Here is a 27,819-nt window from a genome sequence, read left to right as displayed (position 1 = left end):
AGGTCCTCTTGCAATTTTTCACAATCCTCTTGTGATTTAATAACTTTTAATAACTTTGTGTCATCAGTAAATTTAATCACTTCATTAGTTATTCCCATTTCTAGATCATTTATAAATATGTTACAAAGCAGCGGAAACCCCACAGAATTTGCCCATGAGTTCATGATGTTTAAGCTGAGCTTGATTTCATTGGTAATTTCTGCCAGATCATGTTTGTAAGAGATGTATAATGTTACATCATCAGCGTAAATACAAGGGTTAAGGCCTTGGGTGGATAAGGTCTTGGCTAGTGGAGTCATCATGAGATTAAAAAGAATCGATGATAGTGGTGATCCTTGCGGTACTCCGTAACCTGGTTTCCACAGTGACGATATGTTTATTTTTTATTTCACTTGATATGATCTTGTGGTTAGAAAACCTTTGATCCAGTTGAGAGTGCTACCATTGATTCCGAAGTAATCTAAGAGACTTAGCAGTATGCTATGGTTAACCATGTCAAACGCACTTGACATGTCAAATTGGAGAAGGAGAATGCTCTTGCCTAGTGCTATTTCCTGCTTGAATTTGGTTAGTAGAGTAAGTAGTACTGTTTCCGTGCTGTGTAGGGGTCGAAATCCTGATCGTGACTCATGTAATATAGCAAATTTGTTTATGTAGTCGTTGAGTTGTTTGGTCACCAGTCCTTCCATTAGTTTGACTACTAATGGGATAGATGCTACTGGACGGTAGTTGGTAATGTCATTTGTTTGCAGGATGTTGCCTTTTTCTTTAGGGTAGATACCCTGCTGAAGCATGAAGTTTAAGTGGGATGTGAGATCTGTTATGAAGTGATGGGGGCAGATTGTATTAGGTAGCTGGGGCAAGTGTCCAGTTGGCAGTGGCTGTTGGAGTATTTTTTTTATTGCCTGAGTAACTGTGTCGTTGCTAAGGAGATCAAAATTTGACCATATTCGGTCAGCAGGGTGTTCACCAAGGGTTGGGTCTAGACCGTCAATGAAGTTTTCTATGTCCACGTTATTCTGAGGTAAGGTTTTGCGTAGGTTTACGATTTTGTCATTGAAATATTTAGCGAGGTTGTCTGCGAATGGGGTGTCAGTGTTGGTTGTGGTGATTGGTGTTGTGTCTACAAGTTTGTTCACAAGGTTGTATAGTTTCTTCGTGTTTTTGCAGTCTGGCCCAATTTTAGTTATCGTCAGCCAGATCCTTCTTCCATTTTCTGAAGGGAAAAATACTACCGTGGGCTTCCAGGATAGTATTTTTGAATAGCATCCATAGCTGATGTAATTTTTTGAGTGATCTGTGTCTTTTATAATGTTTTATTTGTCTCTGTTTTTAGACACTGTTTCTATGACTATGGATGGCTGTATTGTAAACTGCACAGAAAGGTCCCTGACCAGGCTTGTGGTCTTAATAAACAGACATGTAACAGTTCTGGTGTAAACCTAAGAAATGGTTTATATTATAGCATAAAGTTTGGCACTTCAAAGCATGGTAGTCAACTTATCAAAATGATTCAGGGTGTTAAAGTCAACACACATTATTCCTTCCTGGACACAGTGTTGGTTCAGTATTGGGGTTCTTTTAGCTCATAGAGCTGGCGCTTCTGTATTTCAGCCTTTTTCTCAGCTACAGGAGAATGCTTTCAATGAATGATGTGGTTGTAAAAATGATATCGTAGTATTGTGTGTAAATTCTTCATCTGCGGCCTGTCATGTCTGCTCAGTTCACTAATCACTTTTTTTTGCTCCTCTTGGCACTCCAAGCTCAATTTAATGGATGAAAATCAACCTGTCTCTGCTGCTTCATTCATCTTTCAGAAAATGGAGCTCGATTTCCATTACCTGCTTATTGATGAGCATAAGGAAAGTAGAAAGGGCAGCGAGACTGGGACCACTGGGACCAAAGTGGAAAACCTCTGTAGAGTCTACAGAGAAAGTCTATAGCCATCATGCTGAAGACCTGGGCACATGACTACATGTCAGGCACTCAGAAGACTTATTTCAGGAGATATTATTCAGTATATTTATTATTTTAGAGAGATTCTGTGACTTTGCCCAAAGTCACAGAATCTCAAATGGTGCCTAATCTGTGCAGCAGGTACACACATATATAAACCAGCTTTTATTCATTTGTTGCTGTTATTAAAATTTCAATTTTTTTTCCTAAATGCAATCACTAGAAGTAAGATTTGATCTTTGCAAAAGAAATACAAAAAGAACATAGTTAATGCAACTTCTAGTAGCCCTCACCAAGGAGAGAGCATAAACATAATCCCATATACTAGAAATATAAAACAAAGTAACTTACCTGTAGCAGGTGTTCTCTGAGCACAGCAAGACTTAAATCTTCATATATGGATGACATCACTGACTAGAGCCCAGCATCTTTTTCAAGAAGCCTTTGTGTAGACTTCCCACTTATGTGCACCTGTTTCTCTTGCTGCTGTGTTGAGGGACCTCCTCAGTCTATGAACAAGCAACAGCAATACAGCTCCTTGGGGAGATGAGAGCTATGAGAATTTAAGTCCTCAGAGAACACCTGTTACAGGTAAGTAATTTTGTTTTCTCCACTACTTAGGCTATAGGATAGAGAAAGGAGAAGTACAACCGCTGTTAGACAAATTTGACAGCATGAATATCTTTCCCGTACCCCCCCGACAAAAAAAAAAATCAATTAAGGAGTTTCCTTGGCCTGGTTGAGTAGTACCAACACTTTCCTGCTTATTTTCAAAGGAGAAGGGCACCCATCTTCCGACACAAATCAGGAGATGGGCGTCCTTCTCCTAAGGTCGCCCAAATCGGCATAATCGAAAGCCAATTTTGGGCGTTCTCAACTGCTTTCCGTCACGGGGATGACCAAAGTTCAAGGGGGTGTGTCAGCAGTGTACCGAAGGTGGGACGTGGACGTGGTTAACAGATGGGCGTCCTCGGCCAATAATGGAAAAAAGAAGGGTGTCCCTGACGAGCATTTGGCCGACTTTACTTGGTCCATTTTTTTCACGACCAAGCATCAAATAGGTGCCAGAACTGACCAGATGACCACCGGAGGGAATCGGGGATGACCTCCCCTGACTTCCCCAGTGGTCACTAACCACCTCCCATCCTGAAATAAACAACTTCAAAAATGTTTGTCTTTTTTTTTTTAGAGTATGTCCTTCGCTTGCCTCTGTCCCTGCGATGGCAGTTGAGGACATCCAAAATGTGGATGTTTCTGTGAGAAGGACATCCATGCCTTTTCTATGCCTCTGACACCCTCTTTATTTATTTATTTATTTATTTGGATTTTGGATCACAAGTAACAGCAGTTGGATTTGAACCAGCCACATCTGGATTGCAAGACCAGTGCTCTAACCACTAGGCCACTCCGCCACTTCTCCATGCCACTCCACTCCCTTGAAATTTGGCCATCCCTGTGGGAAACAAGCAAATTAAAGCGGTTCATCTGTTCAGCTTCATAGACGAACTGCTTTAATTTTCTTGGTTCACCCAGTAAATTCACAGATCACAGACGACAAACCAAACAGCAGAAAACATGCCAAAATACTTACAAGGCAGGGTTGCTCCTTGCTCTTGAAAAGAGACAAGTTCTGTCATCTTTGGAGTATGACATACAGATAAGTTCTTTTGGTTCATTTATTGCAGAGATAATTTTTGAACTTTTATTCAGCAAAGCCTAATGTGCGATGATAGATACTCCTGGCTGGAAAAATGTGTTTTTCACATTTAAAATAATCACATATACATTTCTAAGCATATTTTATACACATATTTTGGAACTCTTTTAATAAAATATGTGGTTTGGAGAAGATATATATTTACCAGATACCGTTTAAGTTTATATACTCCCAGCTGGTATTATAATATGTACATATTAACGCCAACTTTATAGATTTATCCCCTTTGTGAATGAAACATTTCCTGACAAGTGTCACACTTGCTTTGTCAGTATCCTTTCAAGATGTCTCCCTACGATCCACCTGCCCCCATGTTCTAGTTTAAATGTTGCTCTATCTCCTGTATAATTCTTAGCACCAGCAGCCAGGTCCTATCCTGATTAAGAAGAAGCCCAACCAAGGGGAACAGGATCCCCGCCCCATAATATTGTCAGCTCTTAACATCCCTAATTTCCTCTTCCCTGCACCATGGTCTCATCTTGCATTGAGATTGGAGCCCGGCCTGTTTCTGGGGTCCTGAGAATGCTGCCCAGGACGTTCTGGAGTTCAGTTTTGTGCTTATAATCCAAGAAACCTCCCTCCACACCTGCCATACAGTGGTACAGCTACGGGGGCTCAGGGGCCTGGGCCCCCCCAAATTGGCTCTGGGGCCCCTGGTTTGGCTGGCGGGGTCCCCACCAGCTATAGCATTTGTCCTGCGCTGGTCTCACTGCATTATCTACCCTGCTCTTCTCAGTCGCACTGTGTACGCTTGTTTTAGTGAAACTAAGCATCTGCGACACTTCTCGCATGCTCGGTTTCATGAAAATGAGCGTGTACGGCACGACTGAGAACAGAGCAGAGCAGACAACGTGAGACCAGCACAGGACAAACGCTTCAGCTGGCGGGGGTTGGGGACCCCCACCAGCCAAGGTATCATCATGCAGCGGCGGTAGCGTGGGGGGTGGCGACAGCAGGGAGGCGGGTCAAAATGTGCACCCCCATTTGGCTTTGCCCCCGCCCATCGAGGCCTGGCTACGACCCTACTTCCAAATGTATGAAAACAGCCAGCTCCTCCCCAGTGCGCTCTGCGATCCTATCTTGGTGACGCATTTCTCTGAATTTCAGTCTGGTTTAATATACTTTATATCATTTTAATCACACTAAAGAATGATATCACAATGATTATGGTCATATGTCTGTCAGCCTGGCAAACAAGTGATGGTAAGAAAAACAACGATGACTGGTAGCAAGAACTGGACTATTAAAATTGGGTCATCTGGGTCTGGGCCTAATTGCATCCAGTGGTCCTTGTCTACCAACATCGACTGTATTACAGTATAACTAGTAAAAAAGGCCCGTTTCTGACACAAATGAAACGGGCGCTAGCAAGGTTTTCCTCGGCTCCCCTGCAGCCACCCATGTCCAGCGACCCTCCTCCGGACATGGATCAGCTGTGAGGCATGTTTTTTTCCCCCCGGGTTCTGAAGTTGACATCATAATGGCTACGGTGATGTCAGCCTGATCTACGGAACCTAGCAGACCAACAGACTGCTAAAACCTGTCGTTTCTTTCTCTATAATATCAGCAAAATTCGCCCTTTCCTTTCTGAGCACCCTACCAGAACTCTCATCCACACTCTTATCACCTCTTGCTTAGAATATTGCAACTTGCTTCTCACAGGTCTCCCACTTAGCCATCTCCGGGAACTCCTTTCACTGGGTAAATCTCTCTTATCTGCACCCTTCTCCTCCACTGCTAACTCCAGACTCCGTTCCTTTTATCTTGCTGCACCATATGCCTGGAATAGACTTCCTGAGCCGGTACGTCAAGCTCCATCTCTGGCCGTCTTCAAATCTAAGCTAAAAGTCCACCTTTTTGATGCTGCTTTTAACTCCTAACCCTTATTCACTTGTTCAGAACCCTTATTTTATTATCCTCACTTTAATATTCCCTTATCTCTTGTTTGTCCTGTTTGTCTGTCCTAAGTAGATTGTAAGCTCTGTCGAGCAGGGACTGTCTCTTCATGTTCAAGTGTACAGCGCTGCGTACGTCTAGAAGCGCTATAGAAATGATAAGTAGTAGTAGTAGTAGTAGACTTTGGGATTCCGGAATGTTGCTACTCTTTAGGATTCCGCACAGAATGTTGCTACTCTTTCAGATTCTGGAATCTTGCTACCATTTGTCCTTATCCCTTATTTGTCCTGTTTGTCTGTCCTAATTACATTGTAAGCTCTGTCGAGCAGGGACTGTCTCTTCATGTTCAAGTGTACAGCGCTGCGTACGTCTAGTAGCGCTATAGAAATAAGTAGTAGTAGTAGTCTTTGGGATTCCAGAATCTTTGCTACTCTTTGGGATTCTAGAATCTTGCTACTCTTTGTCCTTATTTCTTGTTTGTCCTGTTTGTCTGTCCTAATTAGATTGTAAGCTCTGTCGAGCAGGGACTGTCTCTTCATGTTCAAGTGTACAGCGCTGCGTACGTCTAGTAGCGCTTTAGAAATGATAAGTAGAAGTAGTCTTTGGGATTCCGGAATCTTGCTACTCTTTGGGATTCCGGAATCTTTGCTAGTCTTTGGGATTCTGGAATCTTGCTACTCTTTGGGATTCCGGAATCTTTGCTAGTCTTTGGGATTCTAGAATCTTGCTACTCTTTATCCTTATCCCTTATTTGTCCTGTTTGTCTATCCTAATTACATTGTAAGCTCTGTCGATCAGGGACTGTCTCTTCATGTTAAAGTGTACAGCGCTGCGTACGTCTAGTAGCGCTATAGAAATGATAAGTAGTAGTAGTAGTAGTAACTCGGAATGAGCCACAGTCCCAGGCAACTCAGAACGTTGGAGGTGAGAATTATTATATAGGACTAGCAATGACTTACACACCTGAGTACTGCAACTGCAACAAGTGTCCACAGGAGGGCGCTTTAGCAGTAGGCTTCAGAGGAAATGCTTGTCCTATGTTTTTCATTCTACATCAACCTGTGTTCACTGTAATGGAGCAGCCTAAGTCACATGCTATCAGTTTAATATTGCAAACATGTGTTGCACAAATAAGATTATTTTATGATGCAGAAACCAATTCACCAAAAATGGGAGAAACCAATGCAAAAACTTGAAAATTAAATTTTGCATCCAGTGTTCACTTATCTTTGTCAAAGTCATGTTGATTGGTTCCACTTTCCCTCTGACAGCAAAAAGTGTTTGCATTCATCTGTAGAATGATGTCGGCATTGCCTGTGCCTTTCTGCCAACAGATAAATTGTGACATGTTATTTAATATCCAGCGTCTTGTTGGTAGGAAGGGAGGGCTACTGATACATTTTCAGAAACGCTATGATATTTCAGAGGGGTTTTCAGAAAGATTTTTTTTTCTTTTTGCAGATGATATTAAAGATGTGAACAAAGATCCCTCTCTGAAAAAGCAGACAGAATGCTAAGGAATTTTAGAGTGCCGTCTTCAAATCTAAGCTAAAAGCCCACCTTTTTGATGCTGCTTTTAACTCCTAACCCTTATTCACTTGTTCAGAACCCTTATTTTATCATCCTCACTTTAATATTCCCTTATCTCTTGTTTGTCCTGTTTGTCTGTCCTAATTACATTGTAAGCTCTGTGGAGCAGGGACTGTCTCTTCATGTTCAAGTGTACAGCGCTGCGTACGTCTAGTAGCGCTATAGAAATGATAAGTAGTAGTAGTCTTTGGGATTCCGGAATCTTTGCTACTCTTTGGGATTCCGGAATCTTGCTACTCTTTGTCCTTATCCCTTATTTGTCCTGTTTGTCTGTCCTGATTAGATTGTAAGCTCTGTCGAGCAGGGACTGTCTCTTCATGTTCAAGTGTACAGCACTGCGTACGTCTAGTAGCGCTATAGAAATAAGTAGTAGTAGTCGTCTTTGGGATTCCGGAATCTTGCTACTCTTTGGGATTCTAGAATCTTGCTGCTCTTTGGGATTCTAGAATCTTGCTACTCTTTATCCTTATCCCTTATTTGTCCTGTTTGTCTGTCCTAATTACATTGTAAGCTCTGTGGAGCAGGGACTGTCTCTTCATGTTCAAGTGTACAGCGCTGCGTACGTCTAGTAGTGCTTTAGAAATGATAGGTAGCAATAGTAGTAAAATAGTTATCAATGGAAAGCAGCAGGGAATACTCCAAAAAAAAAAAAATCTAAAACTCAATTACTGACAGACATTCCAATTATTTATTTATTTATTTACTAGTAAAAAAGGCCCATGTAATGAGTTCCTGCCATTAATGTTTCCACGGTTGTATTCTGAATATAATTGTTGTTTATACGTGTAAGATTTCTTTATATACAGTTCAAACTCCTCTTATTGACCTATAAGTGCATTCACTCTGCAGCTCCTCAGTACCTCTCCACTCTCATCTCTCGGTGTGTTCAGGCCCTTCAATCAGTGTGATGTCTGTGTGTGTGTTTGAGTGACAAAGTGATTAAATGTTTGTCTTCCCTTCCGTTCTGTGCACTTGCCTCCACTAATGTTCATACCTCCCTGTATATGTGTGTGTGATGTCTGTGTGTGATTGTGTGTGTGTGTGATGTGTGTGTGTGTGTGTGTGTGATGCATCTGTGTGTGTGTGATGTGTCTGTGTGTGTGATGCGATGTGATGTCTGTGTGTGTGTGTGAGTGACAAAGTGATTAAATGTTTGTCTTCCGTTCTGTGCACTTGCCTCCACTGAGAGATACACAGAGTGATTGAGGTGTGTGTGTGTGTGATGTGTGTGAGTGACAAAGTGATTAAATGTTTGTCTTCCCTTCCGTTCTGTGCAATTGCCTCCACTGATATTCGTACCTCCCTGTATATGATTGTTTGTTAGAGATTCAATCCACTCCACTTCCCTCCTCCAAGTTCCGTTCTGTCTGATTGGTGAGGGCGGGGACAGTGAGAGCCAATGAAACGCTGAACTACAGACCTACGAACCCTACACTGCCACAGTGCCACGGAGTCAGCTTCAGAATGTTGGAGGTGCTTTTTATTATATAGGATTTATTTTTTTTGTATTTGCAGGCTCAATGCGGCTTACATAGTGCCATGATGGCGAAACGCCAATTCCGGTGTGAGAATGATTTAGGATCCTTACTTCCCTCCACAAACACCTGCTACTGTCCTGAAGAATTACATTTATCTAAATTGTTTGATTTGATTTTTTTTTTTGGCTAGGAGCTAAAGTTTCACTTAATTGTGTGCGTTGACAAATGCATTGGCAGAAAGAAAATGTCACATTTATCAGAAATCACAGCTTCTTGGAAGCGCTAAAGAAATTCAGTGGTTCGTGGGTGCATTTGAGCTATTTAGGTAAAGGGCAAATTTTATAAAAATAGAATCGCTGCCTGACTTACAGGGAAATGATCCTTCTCACACACAGTTCAGTCAGATTTTATTTATTTATATATCTAATATTAAAATTAATAGGCCACCTAGCTCCATGATGCGACCGCACCTTGAGTATTGCATTCAGTTCTGGTCGCCATATCTCAAAAAAGATGTAGCGGATTTAGAAAAGGTTCAAAGAAGAGCGACCAACATGACAAAGGGGATGGAACTCCTCTCGTATGAAGAAAGGCTAAAGAGGCTAGGGCTATTCAGCTTGGAAAAGAGACGGATGAAGAGAGATATGATTGAGGTCTACAAGATCCTGAGTGGTTTAGAACGAGTAGAAGTAACTCGATTTTTTACTTGTTCCAAAAGTGCAAAGACTAGGGAACACACAAGGAAGCTACATGGAAATACTTTTAAATCAAATAGGAGGAAATGTTTTTTCACTCAACAAATAGTCATGCTCTGGAACTCTTTGCCAGAGGATATGGTAACAGCAGTTAGCGTAACTGGGTTTACAAAGGTATGGACAAGTTCCTGGAGGAAAAGTCCATAGTCTGCTATTGAGACAGACATGGGGAAGCATATAGGGGATGATATACAGCCTGCAGCAGTCAACGGTTTGAAGCTGCTGAGAGCCGTGTGGTGAATTAGAACCAGATATCCAATGCCAGGCTATGCCCGGGCACCAGCATTTAACATCTGTATCATCAGCAGACCTGGAAGTTATGCAGGTGTCAACTGACAGTTACTGCTGGTACCCCTCATAGCTAACTGTACTGTTTATGCGGTCCTGTCCATCCAGTTAGGCCCGAGAGCTCCTGTGCTGAAGATTGCCAGTGTTCACATGTCTTCTAGCTCTGCCCTGAACTACCCTGGTACTAACTAGAAAGTGTCAGGATGGTCACACTAAGTTTTAGCAGGTATTGTGCAGTTACATGCATTTGAAACTACACGGACAGCCCGCCCAGTCTGGTTTAAGCGGCAGGAGCCTCTCCTGCCTCCTTAAACCTCATTGAATCTATCAATTCCAGAAAGTTATATGTAGCGGTCCATTGTGGAACTGGGCAGCTGCAGCTCCAAGGGATAGAGGGAGACCTCTCCGTACCGCCTTATTTCAGGTCAAAAGTGGCAGGAGAAGAAAGAAAGCTCCACAAGACTCTAGCTCATGGGATGACCATTTGCTTGTCAGTGTCTTTCAGCCTTTTGCTCAAACTCTAATCCTGTTTCAAATAAAAGCCACGTTCAAGCAATATTTCACGGTCAGGCTGGTGGCTGCATAGCAAGTGCTGTGCAATGTCAAAAGGCTTCTGCTCCCTGGTCCAGCACATGCTGTGAGCATTGCAGTCAATGGAGAGGGAGCCTCAGCAATTATGCAACAGTGACACCTAGTGACCAGTCTCAAAGAGCCAAGTTCTTGCGAGAGGTGTGAGAGAGTTGTGGTTTGAGATCCTGGCCGAGGACTGTGATGACCGGGATAATTTGGAAGATGGATATAAACCGGGAAAGAAGAACCCAAGATACTTGCAAATGAGTGAGTTGAAAGTCCAGAATCAGTAGAAAGAAACTGCTAGGCTGAAAATCTAAATTTAAAACAAAGATTTCAGCTGCTCTGGGTAAACACAAATTAATGGTCTTAGCTAAGCACTGTGATTTAAATCTCTAGAGTACCGTGTTTTCTTTGTGGATGAGAGTGCTTGAAATGATTGATCATGTTTTAAAATGATGGATAATGACAAATGCTTAAAAGGTTAAAACCACTGAGTAGGTCGATGAAAGAAAAAAAAAAGGATTGTCTGTGTTCATCTTAAAGGTGAGTTAATTCCTTTCCGTGACAGACCTCTTCAGTTTCTGGACACATTGGCATTAGGTAGGTTGGCAGAGTTTAAACAGGGGTTAGACGGTTTCCTAAAGGACAAGTCCATAAACCGCTACTAAATGAACTTGGGAAAAATCCACAATTCCAGGAATAACATGTATAGAATGTTTGTACATTTGGGAAGCTTGCCAGGTGCCCTTGGCCTGGATTGGCCGCTGTTGTGGACAGGATGCTGGGCTCGATGGACCCTTGGTCTTTTCCCAGTGTGGCATTACTTATGTACTTATGTCCTCTACTTGGCTCACCTTTATTACATAGAGCAGTGATTTAACCTATTGTGATGTCATAGTGGCTCATTCCACCAATAAGAGCCAACCTCATTAGTGATGTCACAATGGCTTGATTGTATAGAATGTTTGTACGTTTGGGAAGCTCGCCAGGTGCCCTTGGCCTGGATTGGCCGCTGTCGTGGACAGGATGCTGGGCTTGATGGACCCTTGGTCTTTTCCCAGTGTGGCATTACTTATGTACACTTCATACCAGATTGACCAAATGTATCCCTTATTCCTAGCCAATTAGAGCAGCAGAAATGTGTTGAATGTCAAGTATTGTATTCAGATCATGTCCAAATAGGAATTGCTGCTCCTATTCAGCAGTTCCAGTGTCTACTGTTTATTGTGTCAACTGCTGCTTTTTCTAGGACTGTGAAGCTGTGGATGTCTCCTGCTGATTAAGAGGAAACGTCTTAGCTGGGGGCCAGACCATGCCAAAGTTCCCAGTCTCTGGAATGGCCACTGGAAAAGTTTCTAATAGAAGCACTGAAATGAGTTTTTGACAGATTTGTTGCTATTCAATAGTAACAACTGACTTTTTTTTTTTTAATTACAGATTAGATTAAATTCCATTTATTGATAAACGTACTCTACTTGCATTGTTTGATCCAGTGCAATAGTTTGGACCTGCTGGGCTTGATATTCAAATCTACCTATGCAGTCAGCGGGGTTGTGTAAAAAAAATTGGCAAAGAGTTAGATGAACAGGACAGTGGTGCTATAAGAACAATATTTCCCATAATAGCTGGAGGTGCACAAAGGGTTTCCCTTACTAAGACCCTTTACATAAGAACATAAGAGTAGCCATACTGGGTCAGACCAATGGTCCATCTAGCCAAGTATCCTGTTTTCCAAACAGTGGCCAATGTAGGTCACAGTGGAGGAGTGGCCTAGTGGTTAGGGTGGTGGACTTTGGTCCTGAGGAACTGAGTTCAATTCCCGGCACAGGCAGCTCCTTGTGACTCTGGGCAAGTCACTTAACCCTCCATTGTTCCATGTAAGCTGCATTGAGCCTGCCATGAGTGGGAAAGTGCGGGGTACAAATGTAACAACAAAAAAGTACCTGGCAGAAACCCAAATTGTGGCAACATTCCATGTAGAATCCCAAAGAATAGCAACATTCTGGAATCCTAAAGAGTGACAAGATTCTGTGCAGAATCTCAAAGAATAGCAACATTCCATTTAGAACCCCAAAGAATAATAAGATTCTCAAAGAGTGGCAATATTCCATGTAGAACCCCAAAGAATAGCAAGATTCTGGAACCCTAAAGAGTGACAAGATTCTGAGCAGAATCTCAAAGAATAGCAACATTCCATGTAGAACCCCAAAGAATAATAAGATTCTGTGCAGATTCTCAAAGAGTGGCAACATTCCATGTAGAACCCCAAAGAATAGCAAGATTCTGGAATCCTAAAGAGCAGCAACATTCCATACTACAAATCCCAGGGCAAGCATTGCTTCCCATGTCTGTCTCAATATCAGACTATAGACTTTTCCTCCAGGAATTTGTCCAAACTTTTTTAAAAACAAGATACACTAACCGCTGTTACCACATTCTCTAGCAAAGAGTTCCAGAGCTTAACTATTCATTGAGTGAAAAAATATTTTCTCCTATTTGTTTTAAAAGTATTTGCATGTAACTTCCTCAAGTGTCCCCTAGTCTTTGTACTTTTGTAATAAGTAAAAAAAAATCAATTTACTTCTACACCACTCAGGATTTTGTAGACCTCCCCTCATCCGTCTCTTTTCCAAGCTGAAGAGCCCTAACCTTTTTAGCCTTTCCTCATACGAGAGGAGTTCCATCCCCTTTATCATTTTGGTCGCTCTACCTTGAACCTTTTCTAATTCCGCTATATATTTTTTAAGATACGGCAACCAGATCTGAATGCAATACTCAAGGTGCAGACGCACCATGGAGTGATACAGAGGCATTTTAGTATTTTCAGCCTTATTCACCATCCCTTTCCTAAAAATTCCTAGCATCCTGTTTGATTTTTTTAGCCGCCGTCGTACACTTTGAATGGGCTGTGTCAGCATTGCTGTGTGGCAGCTGCTAGCATGGCTTAGTAAGAAGGAGGGTAGTAAACAGGGGAGTAACTTTGAATCCAAGTGCAGGTAGCAGTTCCACAGACACCTCATCCAGTTGGGTTGTTGACACAGTGGTGTTAGAACCGCTGCCGGCCCTCTTATCAGTTTCCGCCTCTCCTGGGAGAGGAACATGGTACAAATTTTGACTCCTCACCTCTTTCTGAAACTCTTTGAGGGTTCAAGGGAACAAGTCGAGGCTATTTCATAAAGACCCATGGTCACCTAAGCTCAAGCACCAGAAATGGTTCCTTCCTTGCTGACATGGACAACTACATCTACTCCTAACCCTCACTTGTGGGGTCACATAGTAACATAGTAGATGATGGCAGAAAAAGACCTGCATGGTCCATGTGTATACCTTACCTTGATTTGTACCTGCCTTTTTCAGGGCACAGACCGTACAAGTCTGCCCAGCAGTATTTCCCGCCTCCCAACCACCAGTCCCGCCTGCCATCACCGGCTCTGGCACGGACCATATAAGTCTGCCCTCCACTATCCTCGCCTCCCAACCACCAACCTCTCTTCCCCCACCTGCTCCGCCACCCAATTTCGGCTAAGCTTCTAAGGATCCATTCCTACTGAAGCTTAGCCGAAATTGGGTGGCGGAGCAGGTGGGGGAAGAGAGGTTGGTGGTCCTCCTAGAAGGACCCCAGAGAGATCAAAGAGCACACCTTTTATCCCCACCTGGATCCCTCAGCCTCTTCTTGCATCCGCAGTCACTTTAGGAAGGTTTAAACTGGTGCCTGACAGTGGTGGCAATAGAGAGAGAAGTTGGCCTGGAGACTCTAAGCCAGAACTCGCTTACTGGCCTGGGGTGACTCTGCCCACTCCTCACACATGGGTCTTCTTTAGGAATTTTTAAAGCATGTACTGATGCCTTCTGCCGTGCCAGCGGGAAATGAAAGCCGGCTGCATCAACATATGGTGAGATATCATTCCTTTCGCTTTAAAGACAACTTTTTTCATAGCCTATGCCAAAATTTTGGCCTGTTCAGAGGCTTAATTGCATTTGATTTAATTCTATGCTTTGGGAGATAATTTAAGCTTCCTTAGGAGTCCAGTACTAGATTAAATACTCATTAACAGTGATGGGATTTAACAGTTCAGTACACACTGATGGCTTTGGGGGTAGTGAGAACTGGTTGGCAACTCTCTCTAATTCCTGCTCCTGATCCCACCTCTGGCCAGCAAGTGACTTATGTCTTAAGGTAGCCCACTGTCCTGCTGTCACAGTGTCCTTGCCACTTGCTTTCTACATAACAATTCCTCAAGAGCAAATTAAGATGAATAATCTAATCCAGTGATTTTCAACCTTCGTCATCTTGTGGCACAATGACAAGGTTTAAAAATTGTCAAGGCATACCATCGCTTTTTTTAAGGATATATTTTATCATTTAACAAATGAATATTAAGATTCTGCTTAAAAGTTCAATAATTAAAATTGTAATCATTGTATTATCTTTATAGCCATAAATAACATCCATTCATAAAGCAACAATTTTAAAGCAAATAATACACCTCCCCCCCCCCCCCCCCCCCACACACATAACCCCATCACCCTCTTATCTTTAAAAAAAAGGCTTAGAAGTTCTTTCTATACATTTTCAACATTGGTGGAGGAGTGTGGTTTGTTTGTTTTGTTACATTTGTACCCCACGCTTTCCCACTCATGGCAGGCTCAATGCGGCTTACATGGGGCAATGGAGGGTTAAGTGACTTGGCCAGAGTCACAAGGAGCTGCCTGTGCCTGCAGTGGGAATTGAACCCAGTTCCCCAGAACCAAAGTCCACCACCCTAACCACTGGGCCACTCCTCCATCCTAGCCGTGTTAGTCCACTCTTAAGGTTATCAATAGAAATCAAACAAAATAAAACATGGAAAAGAAAATAAGATGATACCTTTTTTATTGGACATAACTTAATACATTTCTTGATTAGCTTTCGAAGGTTGCCCTTCTTCCTCAGATCTGGCAACCTTCGAAAGCTAATCAAGAAATGTATTAAGTTATGTCCAATAAAAAAGGTATCAACATTGGTGAAAACTGAAAACAGATGCAACAGGAGAACTGCCCTTGGATCCATCTGCCACGAAAGATATTATCCCCTACGAGACCCTCCGACCCTAACGCTAACCACACCAAAGACCTGAATTTGACACTCTGTGCTACTGTCCCACTCAAAAGATACACTGTACAGAGGCTTGGTGCAACGATAATCCGTGTAATCATGGTTTTTAAAAATGGCAACAGGTTTTATGTGAAGTTAACATAAAGCTTCCCCTGGCCTAATACTAAGTAGAAAAGAGAACACTACAGATTAAATTAATTTGCTCAGACTCTGCCCAAAAAAAGACAGGGTAATCTTTCAGTGAAAAACAGAAAACTATGAGGAAATTCCTAGCTATGTAAACCTGCAAATTCTTAACAAATAAGGCTTACCAGTCAATCTTGTCTTTAATTGACAGACACCAGCACTGTGACCATCCACAGTATTTGCAGTCAGTTCATCTCTACAGAGTTGGCATATCCCTCACCTTTTTCTCTGCAGTGGTTAGTGGCAGCAACAGCAGCGATTCAGACAGTCTGCTCGTGCCAGCCCAAGCCCCTCTCTTTGACACTTCCCACCTAAGTGGGAAGTGGGACAATCTGTCAGAGAGTAGAGTCAGAGGTTGGCCAGTGAGATGCTTTTAGTAGAGGGGCGACATGGATGGGGCATTTTCGAAAAGGACGTCCTCGCAAAACGTCCCCCATCCAGGGGCGGGGAAACCCGTATTTTCAAAACAAGATGGACGTCCATCTTTCATTTCTAAAATACCGTCAAGGAGGTCCAGCTCCTTAAATTTGGTTGTCCCTAGACTTGGTCGCTTCTGATTTTCGGCGATAATGGGAACCAAGGACGACCATCTCAGAAACGACCAAATGCAAGCCATTTGGTCATGGGAGGAGCCAGCATTTGTAGTGCACTGGTCCCCCTGACATGTCAGGACACTAACCAGGCACCTTAGGGGGCACTGCAGAGGACTTCATAAATTGCTCCCAGGTACATAGCTCCCTTACCTTGTTATTGAGCCCCCCAAAACCCACTACCCCCAACTGTACACCACTACCATAGCCCTTATGGGTGAAGGGGGGCACCTAGATGTGAGTACAGTGGGTTTGTGGTGGGTTTTGGAGGGTTTGCTGTTTCATCCATACATGTAAGGTGGGGGGGGGGGTATGGGCCTGAGTCCGCCTGTCTGAAGTGCACTGCAGTACCCATTAAAACTGCTCCAGGGACCTGCATACTGCTGTCATGGACCTGAGTATGACATCTGAGGATGGCATAGATGCTGGCACAAAATATTTGTAAAGAGTTTTTTGAGGGTAAGAGGGGGTTAGTGACCACTGGGGGAGTAACGGAAGGTCATCCCTGATTCTCTCTGGTGGGCATCTGGTCATTTAGGGCACTTTTTTGTGCCTTAGTCGTAAGAAAATCAGGTCCAGGTGAAAACATCCAAGTGCTCGTCAGGTACGTCCTTCTTTTTTTTGATTATGGGTCAAAGACGTCCAAGTGTTAGGCATGCCCAAGTCCCGCCTTCGCTATGCCTCCGATATGCCTCCTTGAACTTTGGCCATCCCTGTGACAGAGTGCAGTTCAGGACGTCCAAAATTGGCTTTTGATTATACCGATTTGGGCATCCACGGGAGAAGGACGTCCATCTTCCGATTTATGTCGAAAGATGGGTGTCCTTCTCTTTTGAAAATGAGCCCGAAGGTCATATTTTCTGGCTTTGTGAATGTTTTTAATTGCAGTTTTTCGGACAACTTGTAAGCAATGTAGATCCTTCACCCTGAGACCTTTGTATAATGAATTGCAGTAGTCCGGCTGACTAATGACTAAGGAGTGTATGAGAATATTCATTGCTGGAGGATGAAGCATAGATTGAATGGAACGGATCATTCACAACTTATAAAAATAACATTGGATAACTTTTGATAATTGGGGTCTGAATGTGAGTTCCCTGTCAAGGATTACTCTGAAGAAGTCTTATAGTTTTTAACTTAATATTAATATCGGCAATTTCTTGTGGGTTGGAGGGGTCGAGAGTAGAGAGAATTTGAAGATCATCAGCATATACAGACGTAGTAAAACCTACGGATTGGGCCAGAGTTAGCAAGGGTGCAATGAATGTATTAAATAGATAGACAGATTCCTGCGGGACTCCAGAGACGGGTGAGAAAGGAGTAGAGAAGGAGTTTTGAGACTGAACTGTGGGCGGTCTGGGGGCAGAGTCGACACTTACACAGTCAAGCACTTAACCACCTAAGTTTAGCAATCAAATCGAGCCGCATAAAAGTCAGTCCTATCTTTATGCAATGTCGCTTATGCGGTTAACTGCTGAATATCGCAGAAACCTGGATATTTATTCAATCTCTGTGCTCGGACAACATGGCCCAGCATTGAATTTCCAGGAATAAAGGCAGTGGCGGCTAAAATCGTTCGCAGCTGCCGTCTGAATAACGAATCCCCGTATTTAATCTGGATCGTTGCTCTAGAGCTGCCCTGGATCCTACCCACTGATCACAGCTGCAATGGACAACTGAAGGGGTCACAGCACAGTCTTTGGTTTTTGGTATAGAATAAAGCTTGCTTCCCTCATGATTCTGCTGTTCGGAAAAAGATTATCACTGCCAGATAATTAGCGTGTTTTATTAGCTACAATATTAGAAACTCCCAAAGAACTCTTTTAAAATAGAAAGAAGTTGGCAGATCTATACTTTCCAGAAATAGCCCCCTCTTTTTCTTATCACTGCGTTCAGCACATAGCGAGGTCACATAAACTCCAAAACTGAGGACTGGAGAGCCTATACTGATGGTCATTATGTGATCCTGAATGAAGGAACATGGAGGGAGCAGAGGGGAATGTGAACTGAATAAACCCTCTGCCTGAACCCAAGTAAAATAGAACTCCTGTGGGTTCCTAACACCAGTGATCACATACCTGACATCAAATTCCCCTTTACAGTTGGGATTTAGCTCACATCTTTTCAGTAGTAGCTCACAGTCACTATTTCCCTGTCCCTTGAGGGATCACAGTCTACTTCTGTACCTGGAGCAATGGAAGGTCCCAAGATCACAAGGAGCAGCAGAAGCAGGATTTGAACTCAGCTTTTCTGGTTTGTTAGGCTGGTGCTCTAACCGCTAGACATAATTGCCGATATGGAATTCGTGCTGGGTGTCTGTTATCCTGGCACCATGTAGAGGATTACCCACTCTGTGTTAGGCATTTTTAGAGGCACAGTTGGGGCATTTACAACGGTATGCACATATTTTACATTTAAACCTGCTTCAGAATCTGAGTGCTATTTGGGCTGGTTCAGGGAGCCCATTTTATAAAGGTATATAGGAGTATAATGTTTTCATATCATAAGTAGAAAATATGCACCTGGATGCTCTCATATAAACTCAAGCTCACAAAGAGCCATTGGCCCATCAGTCTGCTCAGCTTTTCTAATCCACACTGCTAAAGATGTATCTCAGCTACCAGACACAGAAGCTTGTAGGATAATCGCTCCTTCTCTAGATCAGTTTCTTGTCTTCCTATTTCGTTCTCTACCATTCCAGGTAGCTGTGTAGACACCTTGCTGCATTTTGCAAAGGGCAGCACAGAAAGTTTTGGAATAAAGATAAACTTGACCATGGAAGTTGCATACTTAATCCAAAACCACTAAAAAAATCACTAAAAGCCAACCTTTTCAAAAAGGCCTACCCCAACGATCCTACGTAAACCTCTTCACCCAGAAACACAGCTCGCCTAATGATCTTACTGGACAATACACAATCTTCATCCCTTCCGACCCTTCACACATACCTCATTCGATCACTATCCACCTTATAATTGAAAGAGAAAAACGCCTAGATTTCGACCCAAATCGGGAGATAGACGTTTATCTCACAAAAACGAATAAATCGGTATAATGGAAAGCCGATTTTGGACGTTTTCAACTGCACTCCATCGCGGAAGCGTACAAAGTTGACGGGGGCATGTCGGAGGCGTGGTGAAGGCGGGACTGGGGCGTGGTTATCACCCGAACAGAGATGGGCGCCTTTCGCCGATAATGGAAGAAAAGTATGCGTTTGTAGCTAGAATTTAGGGCACTTTTCCTGGACCCTGTTTTTTCACGAATAAGACCCCAAAAAGTGCCCTAAATGACCAGATTACCCCCAGAGGGAATCGGGGATGACCTCCCCTGACTCCCCCAGTGGTCACTAACCCCCTCCCACCACAAAAAAATGATGTTTCACAACTTTTTATTTTCACCCTCAAATGTCATACCCACCTCCCTGGCAGCAGTATGCAGGTCCCTGGAGCAGTTGTTAGGGGGTGCAGTGGACTTCAGGCAGGTGGACCCAGGCCCATCCCCCCCCTACCTGTTACAATTGTGCTGCTTAATGCTTAGTCGTCCAACCCCCCCAAACCCACTGTACCCACATGTAGGTGCCCCCCTTCACCCCTTAGGGCTATAGTAATGGTGTAGACTTGTGGGCAGTGGGTTTTGAGGGGGATTTGGGGGGCTCAACACACAAGGGAAGGGTGCTATGCACCTGGGAGCTCTTTTACCTTTTTTTTGTTTTTGTAAAAGTGCCCCCTAGGGTGCCCGGTTGGTGTCCTGGCATGTGAGGGGGACCAGTGCACTACGAATCCTGGCCCCTCCCACAAGCAAATGCCTTGGATTTGTTCGTTTTTGAGCTGGGCGCTTTCATTTTCCATTATCGCTGAAAAACAAAAACGCCCAGCTCACAAATTGTCGAATAAAACATGGACGTCTATTTTTTTCGAAAATACGGTTTGGTCCGCCCCTTCACGGACCCGTTCTCGGAGATAAACGCCCATGGAGATAGACATTTTCGTTCAATTATGCCCCTCCACATAACCTTGTATTTGTTAACAACCGACTGGGCAAATGCCTTAACGGTACTACGTAAGCCACATTGAGCCTGCAAATAGGTGGGAAAATGAGGGATACAAATGCAACAAATAAAAAAAAATAATAATAAAACTCAGGAGCTCCTGCCTCATGTCTTAACACCAAGCTTCGTAAAAATGTAAATAATTACCAAAACTAACTAGGCAGTTGCTTGAAAATTAGTGAGGCTGTGGTTCTAGGAAGCAGTCAGCTATTTCTCTAGAGCCTTGTATGAGATAATTGTGCATCATGATTCCAGAATTATATTTAAAAGACATTTTTGTAATTACTTTACTGTCTACGAGGCTTTTTGCATCTGTTATGGACATTCTAAATCAGAGAAAACACTAGTCCTAACATCATTCTTTCTCAAAACTATTTCCATCCCAGTGGAGAATTCCAGAAGACCTTGGATAAGAGATGACTTATTTTCGAAGGAGAAGGCCGGCCATCTTCCGACACAAATCAGGAGATGGCCGGCTTTCTCTTAATGTCGGTCAAATCGGTATAATCGAAAGCCGATTTTGGCCGGCTTCAAGTGTTTTCCATCGCAGGGCCAGCCAAAGTTCAAGGGAGCGTGCCAGCAGTGTACCGAAGGCGGGACGGGGGCGTGGTTAACAGAAGGCCGGCCTCGGCTGATAATGGAAAAAAGAAGGGCGTCCCTCACGAGCATTTAGCCGACTTTACTTGGTCCCTTTTTGTTCACGACCAAGCCTCGAAAAGGTGCCCGAACTGACCAGATGTCCACCGGAGGGAATCGGGGATCACCTCTCCTTACTCCCCCAGTGGTCACCAATCCCCTCCCACCCAAAAAAAACTAATTAAAAAAACATTTTTCCAGCCTCTATGCCAGCCTGAAATGTCATACCCAGCTCCATCACAGCAGTATGCAGGTCCCTGGAGCAGTTTTTAGTGGGTACTGCAGTGCACTTCAGGCAGGCGGACCCAGGCCCATCCCCCCCTACCTGTTACACTTGTGATGGTAAATGGGAGCCCCCCCAAAACCCACTGTACCCACATGTAGGTGCCCCCCTTCACCCCTTAGGGCTATGGTAGTGGTGTACAGTTGTGGGGAGTGGGTTTTGGGGGGCTCAGCATTGAAGGTAAGGGAGCTATGCACCTGGGATCATTTTGTGAAGTCCACTGCAGTTCCCCCTAGGGTGCCCGGTTGGTGTCCTGGCATGTGAGGGGACCAGTGCACTACAAATGCTGGCTCCTCCCACGACCAAATGACTTGGATTTGGCCGGATTTGAGATGGCCGCCATTAGTTTCCATTATCGGCGAAAACCAATGGCTATCATCTCTAACGCTGGCGATCTCTAAGGGCGGCCCAAATGTTGAGATATTGGTCCCTGTCCCACTTGCTTCTTTCATTCCCAACCAGAGTTCCTCATGCTGATTTGTAGACCCTGGGTCAAAAGTTAACGGTGCAGGTGAGACTGGGTTTTGTTTACATGGAATAATTTGACCCATTCCTATCCAGCTGATTTTTAATGTGCTTATGCAGTGGTTTAGCCTCTGGATTTACCCTTGCAAAGTTATACCACAAAGTCATTCCAAAGGTAATATTAACATTCCTAGAGATCGCTGCAGTTCATGACTCCAGAGAACTCTGCAAAGTGAGATTTACCAGCTGCTACTGAGTTATTTGACAAAGTAATATCAAAGGTAGTTTTGAACTGTTTTTCATTACTCCTTATCTCTCTTGGAGAGAAGCTAATCTTACTCAAATTATATAAGGCCTCGGCATTCACTGGGGTTTGCAATTACCTGTGTTCCGTAATCAAATGCTTTCACAGCCATTAATACAAATATCAACCACAATTGCTAATTACAGACTCCTTATTAGGGAGCTGAATTTGCTGTGTTCTCTCTCTAGGGATTCATGTGGGATGTATGCAGAATTCCATTTAAAACACCCCCCAATAATTTAAATGTAGCCTTAGAAGCCAACTTCTTCTATATCATCAGTGAGGTCTATGATGAAGTCTGGTTTGGGAAGTGCGGGTGGTTTTATAATCCCAGCCCCAGGTAGGGTAGGGTAGCAGGAACGCTAAGGCATTCAGCATGCACAAACAGCGTAGAGGGTAGTTGTCCAATAGGCTGCTTAACTTGTGTGGAAGGGATGTGTATAAATTATATCCATTTTTATAGATTAATTATGTACGCACCTTCCCCCTCCCTCCCCCCCCCCCCCCCCCACACACAGACGAATGGAAAAATGGCTGCCCACATTTACAGATGCTGTCTGAAGTATGCAAATATTATTGCATGCGGTTATGTCTGCATTTTTTGAAAGACATTGTTTATTTAGAAATTCAGATTAAAAACTAATCCAAAATCAAAGGCAAAACCAGAATACACAAAAAACTCTAGCACAAATGTCATGGATCGCTTGGGTACATAAAAAGAAAAATGAAGAAATGAACGCGTCATACTTATGAATGACAATGAAGGCGGCCTACGGGGCCTGATGGTGGAAGCTAAAACCAAGGACATCTACCAGCTTCCGCATTGTATCATCTATAGAACAGACATGATGAAGCAAAGGAGACCACCTTACCTTGAATTTGACTAGCTTGACAGCTTTCTTAGCTATATAAAGGTCAAACTACACATACCAGGTTCCACCACTTATGATACGAAGCTTGTGCTATACCTTTCCAGCTCTCTAAAGCAATCCAGTGCAAAACACATTAAAATTTCCAACAAAAAATCCATTCTTCTGTGTTAAGTGTCTGCGGGATAGCTCAGGACTTTAAAATAACCCCTTGATATGCAATGCCAGGTTGTACTTGGAAAATGGACCATATAGTGGTCCATATGGATCTCCAAAATACACAAATATATACAAGTTCTGCCCCTCCTCCAGGAATACCGTCAACAAGCTTGGACAAACTTACATGTATACAATCTGTATGCTCATAAGTTAGGATGCCTAACACAGGTAATTTAATAAAGAGAATTCCTTCATATAGAATGAGGTTTTAATCTCTGGCTTCTCTTCCAAAATTACCCCTTTCAGTATTCATTTCATAAGCTACTATATGTAGTACTATGAATCACTTCTATAGGGCAGGGGTCCTCAATCCAGTCCTTGGCACACACCAAGACAGTCAGGTTTTCAGGATATCCACAATGAATATGTATAAGAGAGATTTGAGAACCCCTGCCCTACAGAACTTGAGGACAGTCACTTCAGGTAGCATGTAAGTACCTGAGAGCAGGATTTGTCTGCCTCTAAAACAACAAATACTGTCTGTTGCAATATTTCGCAATAAAAATAATCTGATATAATTAATATTTGACAACATTGACTTGATTTGACCATTTTCTTAGGAATCGACTTGCCAATGAACATATGTACAGGTGTCTCTGTGTGGGCTGCTTAACCCATTGTTCATTTCAAATTGAAATAACATTCAATTCGAGATCAAAATCTCTAGTCATGGGAATTTGCAGTTGGGACATAATTTGATGCCAGTGAGATGACATTAGGCTTTATATGTGTTTCAGTGGGTTTATTAAACATACCGATTGACCTTCTTTCACAAAGAACCTTCTGGATTACACTCCCCCTTCAGTAAAACCAGATCTGGCTAGGCCAGGGCCTGTAGTTCACTAAACAGCTGTTTAAGTAATCGCCTCCTGTTAATTTCCGATGGTAAAGCTAATCACTCTCACTTTCCTGCTCATATTAACCTGCTGCCATTTGTCCACTGTACTGTGCTCCTTACCAATCACAAAGAAAAAACATCACAGAACGTAATTAACTAAAAATACATTGAGCCCCAGTTGGGAGCTATTGCTGGATTACCATGAGAAGACATGGAGGGACTGTAGCAGAATATCTGTCAGGCACTACCCTCCTGAATTTTGTCACTGGTGAAGCAGAGGTTATGAAGTAAAGTAGCAAAGTGGTAAATGCATTTTAACAAGGGAGCATAGCTGTTTTCGCTGCTGTACTTTGCAGATGTAGGGCTAAAGTTCAGATTTTGTTGCTGGAGGGGAAGATTGTAGAAACAGAGCAGAATCTACGGAGAGAGCATCAACTGGAAACATTCTGAGCCCAGGCCTGAAAGAAGCCAGGATCTTAATAAATCCTAATAAATAAATAAATGTTTAGAAATGAATAATGTCCATATTTTTTTATATGTTGGAGTGTATGTTTATTGTGATCCGCCAAGGATAGATTGACGGGATATACATTTTTGAATAAAATAACACTAAAGGTTCTTTTCACTAGTGTGTTTTCCTTTATCTATAATTTTTTTGATAGTGCTTGTTTTTGCAGTGAGGTTACTTTTCTATTTTTATTTACTTGATTTTTATATTTTTCAGCATTCTCTTACTTGTTTCCCATATTTGCTGTAAGACTTCTCATTAATTAATATGTAGCCTTCAGCAGGGTTATACATATGTATTAATGAGTCCATTAATGCTGCAGAAGTTTTATTAATAGAGAAAATTATCATTTCTATTTAAAATGTTGTTCTTTCTACAATTCCTCAGTCACTGTTGTCCTACATGCAAAAGTGATAAATAATTGCTTTGGAGGAAGTGGGGCAATGCACTGTGCCTTACTATGAATTAATCTTGATTATGTTTGATTACATTATTAAATGTATGTGCCTTTAGGTTACATAGATTATTGAAGTAAGCAGCTACATAATTATTTTACGTAACACCAAAACTGACAAGACCAGAGAGAGGCACAACCCACATCAGCCAGAAACATAAAACCTGAATCATGTACAAAAGGCCTCATCAGACCTCTAATATGAACCAACCTGAGGTCAAAAATGTGGTTGACCCAAACCTAGACACCTTCATGGCCACCATCTCTTAACGGACATTAAGTATAGCATCAACTTTCTTTCTATATTTTTTAGATTCCCAAAGTGTTCAGCTGATGTGCATCAACCCATGAGAACGCATTGGAGTCAAACATCTGGAGGCCATGCAGAATATTTATGCAAAAGAAGGCGCTGTCTTCTCATCCAGGAATCTTCAATGTGTGATCAGAGATGTGTTATATGATTAAACAACATGCAACACGCACACATAGGTGTTGGTGGAAAGAACGTTCTAGAGCACACTCCGAGTCTCGTTCAGCATCCTGTCTGACAGCGAAGAGTCCATGTCACAAGTACTCAGCAGGTTCCAAAAAGTAGATCTATTTCCAGAAGGACAGGCAAGATAGGCCTTGTCGTCACCGAGCAGCATAAGAAACTGTGAAATTAACATCACATCAATGCCTTGGAAGCACCTGCAGATAATATTCAAAGCATTTATATATGTGGGAGGTCATTTTCTAATGGTTCACCTATGCATAGAGCAGCTGATAGAGATATGAAGGACAGTTCTAGAACGGGGAACTTAATGTACAGAAAATGGCATTTACTCAAACCACTGAATTCTGGTTAGGGACCTTTGCTCTCACCTAGTGTAGCAATTGTTACATCTTATTGCCATTATCCGAACGACAATGATGGGCCGTATGTTCAGCACCAGTTGCTGGATAGCGGAGTTCAAAGATTGACCGGATAAGTGATCTGGTTTAATTCTCACATGAAAATCCAGGTAAAAGTATTAAGTGCACAATATACTTACATGCAGATCTAAAATTAACCCTATCATCTTCGATTTCTGTGTTTAGATTGAAAGGGAGGAAGGACCGCCTTTCAGGGGAGGGAGAAGGAAACATTTGAATAGCAGATTCCCTTTTGGACTATGGTTCTTTTTACAGGAACAATGTTCAGTGAGTCTTATCCAGGCAGGAACAGACCCCACCCAGATAAGTCCCACCCACCAGGGCTGACTCCGTGGCAGCGTGGCAGTGAAGCCGTGTAGTGTTCGTAGGGTTCGTAATCGCACTCCCGATCACTGCCCCGCCCTCGAGGGAACTCTGTGGTTTCGCTTCTGTTTCTGCAGTTCCTGTGGTCCTGCCCTTCTGCAAACAGGAAATGAGGGCGGGACCAGAGGAACAGCTGAAACAAGCGACATCTGTACTTGCTGCACTTCAGTGTTGCCGGACGAGGAGGTAAAACTTTTTAAACAGCAGCTGCCACGTACGAAGGGCTGGGGCACCCGCACACATCCTCCTTGCTGTCAGAGGCCACAGAGACAGAGGGAGGGAGGCGCTGGCTGGCGGAAATGGGAGGAAGGGGGGGCGTGGACATCGGAGGAGAGGGGAGGCCCGGATAGAGGGGGGTCCTGAGACGAGAGAGAGAGGGGGGAGGGGTGCTGTGATGACAGGGGGAGGGGGGAGAAGAGGGGGGAGAACATTAATGGCAGAAGGGCATTACCTTGCTAGCGCCCATTTCAATGAGAAACGGGCTTTTTTTACTAGTATTCAATAAAGTATGTGTATGTTATTGGTTTCCAAATCTGGGAGCAACTGATGGAATTGCTTTCTGATATAAGCTTTTGCAGTATAATTTATGCTGGTGGTCAGACAACTAGAGATATTACTATTTTGTTCATAATATGTTAAAAAAAATTCTTGTGAATTCAAATAACATATTTTAATTAGGTTTGCATTTCTGAATTAGGCTGTGAAAACCGTAAGGCTGTTTATAGCTGGTCTGCGTGGTGGTTTACATTTTTTAGGGTCTCTTTTATCAAGCCACGTTAGTGGTTCCCACGCAGCAATGCCGACAGAGCCCATCCAAAGTGAGCTGCTAGCGTAGCTTCATAAAAGAGGCCCTTAATTTGTAATTTTTCAATCTGTATTTTGTATTTCTTACTTTTTCATTAGCTTTTATTCTTTAATTAATTAGGGCTGCATTTCGATTAAAATTTGTAATCGTGATTAAATGTATGTTACTTGTTTATTTTTTTCCCACTGCAGTTCCTTCTAACTCTGAGCAATGAAGGGTTAAGGGTCTTTTTACCAAGCCGAGCCCCCCCCCCCCCCCTTTTACTGCAGTGGGTAAAAGAAAGTGCTTCACTTGCCGCACAGCCATTTTAGGAGGTGGCAGTAAGAGTGACGACGATAACCCAGCAGGTACCAGGCAGTGAGCGACACTACCCGATTACTGCTGGGTAAATACTGGCGATACAAAAATAAAAATATTTTTGTAGCGCCAGAAATGGTGCGCACTGGGGGTGGGAAGTACCGCCTGGGGTAGCCCATCGGTAGTTCCAGTTTAGCAAGCGGTAAGCCCGCCACTTAATAAAAGATCCCCTAAGTGACTTGTCCAGAATCCAACGATGCTGAGGTGGGGAAAAAGAAATAAATAACATACCTGTAATCGCGCAATTAAAATTTTAATCAAAAAGCAGCTCTAATAATAATAATAAAGGCATACCATAATGATCCATCCTAAATACTAGACAAGTAGACTGTACATGAACTAGACAAAACCGAAATCTCCACACTAGACTGATAACCTAGGTTGCTACTAATGAAAGTTACGCAATACGCACTTCCACTTTATTTCACATACCGGAAATGAACTTTCTATAGTTGATTGTCTAACTTATTCTATAATTCACTTTATCATTTAGGAACCTCAATGCAATACCACTTGTATTTCTCTATCCGGAAATGGCGATCGCCATTACGGTATAATGTAAGCCATATTGAGCCTGCAAACTGGTGGGAAAATGTGGGATACAAATGCAACAAATAAATAAATAAAATAA

The sequence above is a fragment of the Microcaecilia unicolor genome, chromosome 9, assembly GCF_901765095.1.
Source record: "Microcaecilia unicolor chromosome 9, aMicUni1.1, whole genome shotgun sequence".
NCBI classification, from domain to species: domain Eukaryota; kingdom Metazoa; phylum Chordata; class Amphibia; order Gymnophiona; family Siphonopidae; genus Microcaecilia; species Microcaecilia unicolor.
This window is presented reverse-complemented; position numbering follows the sequence as displayed.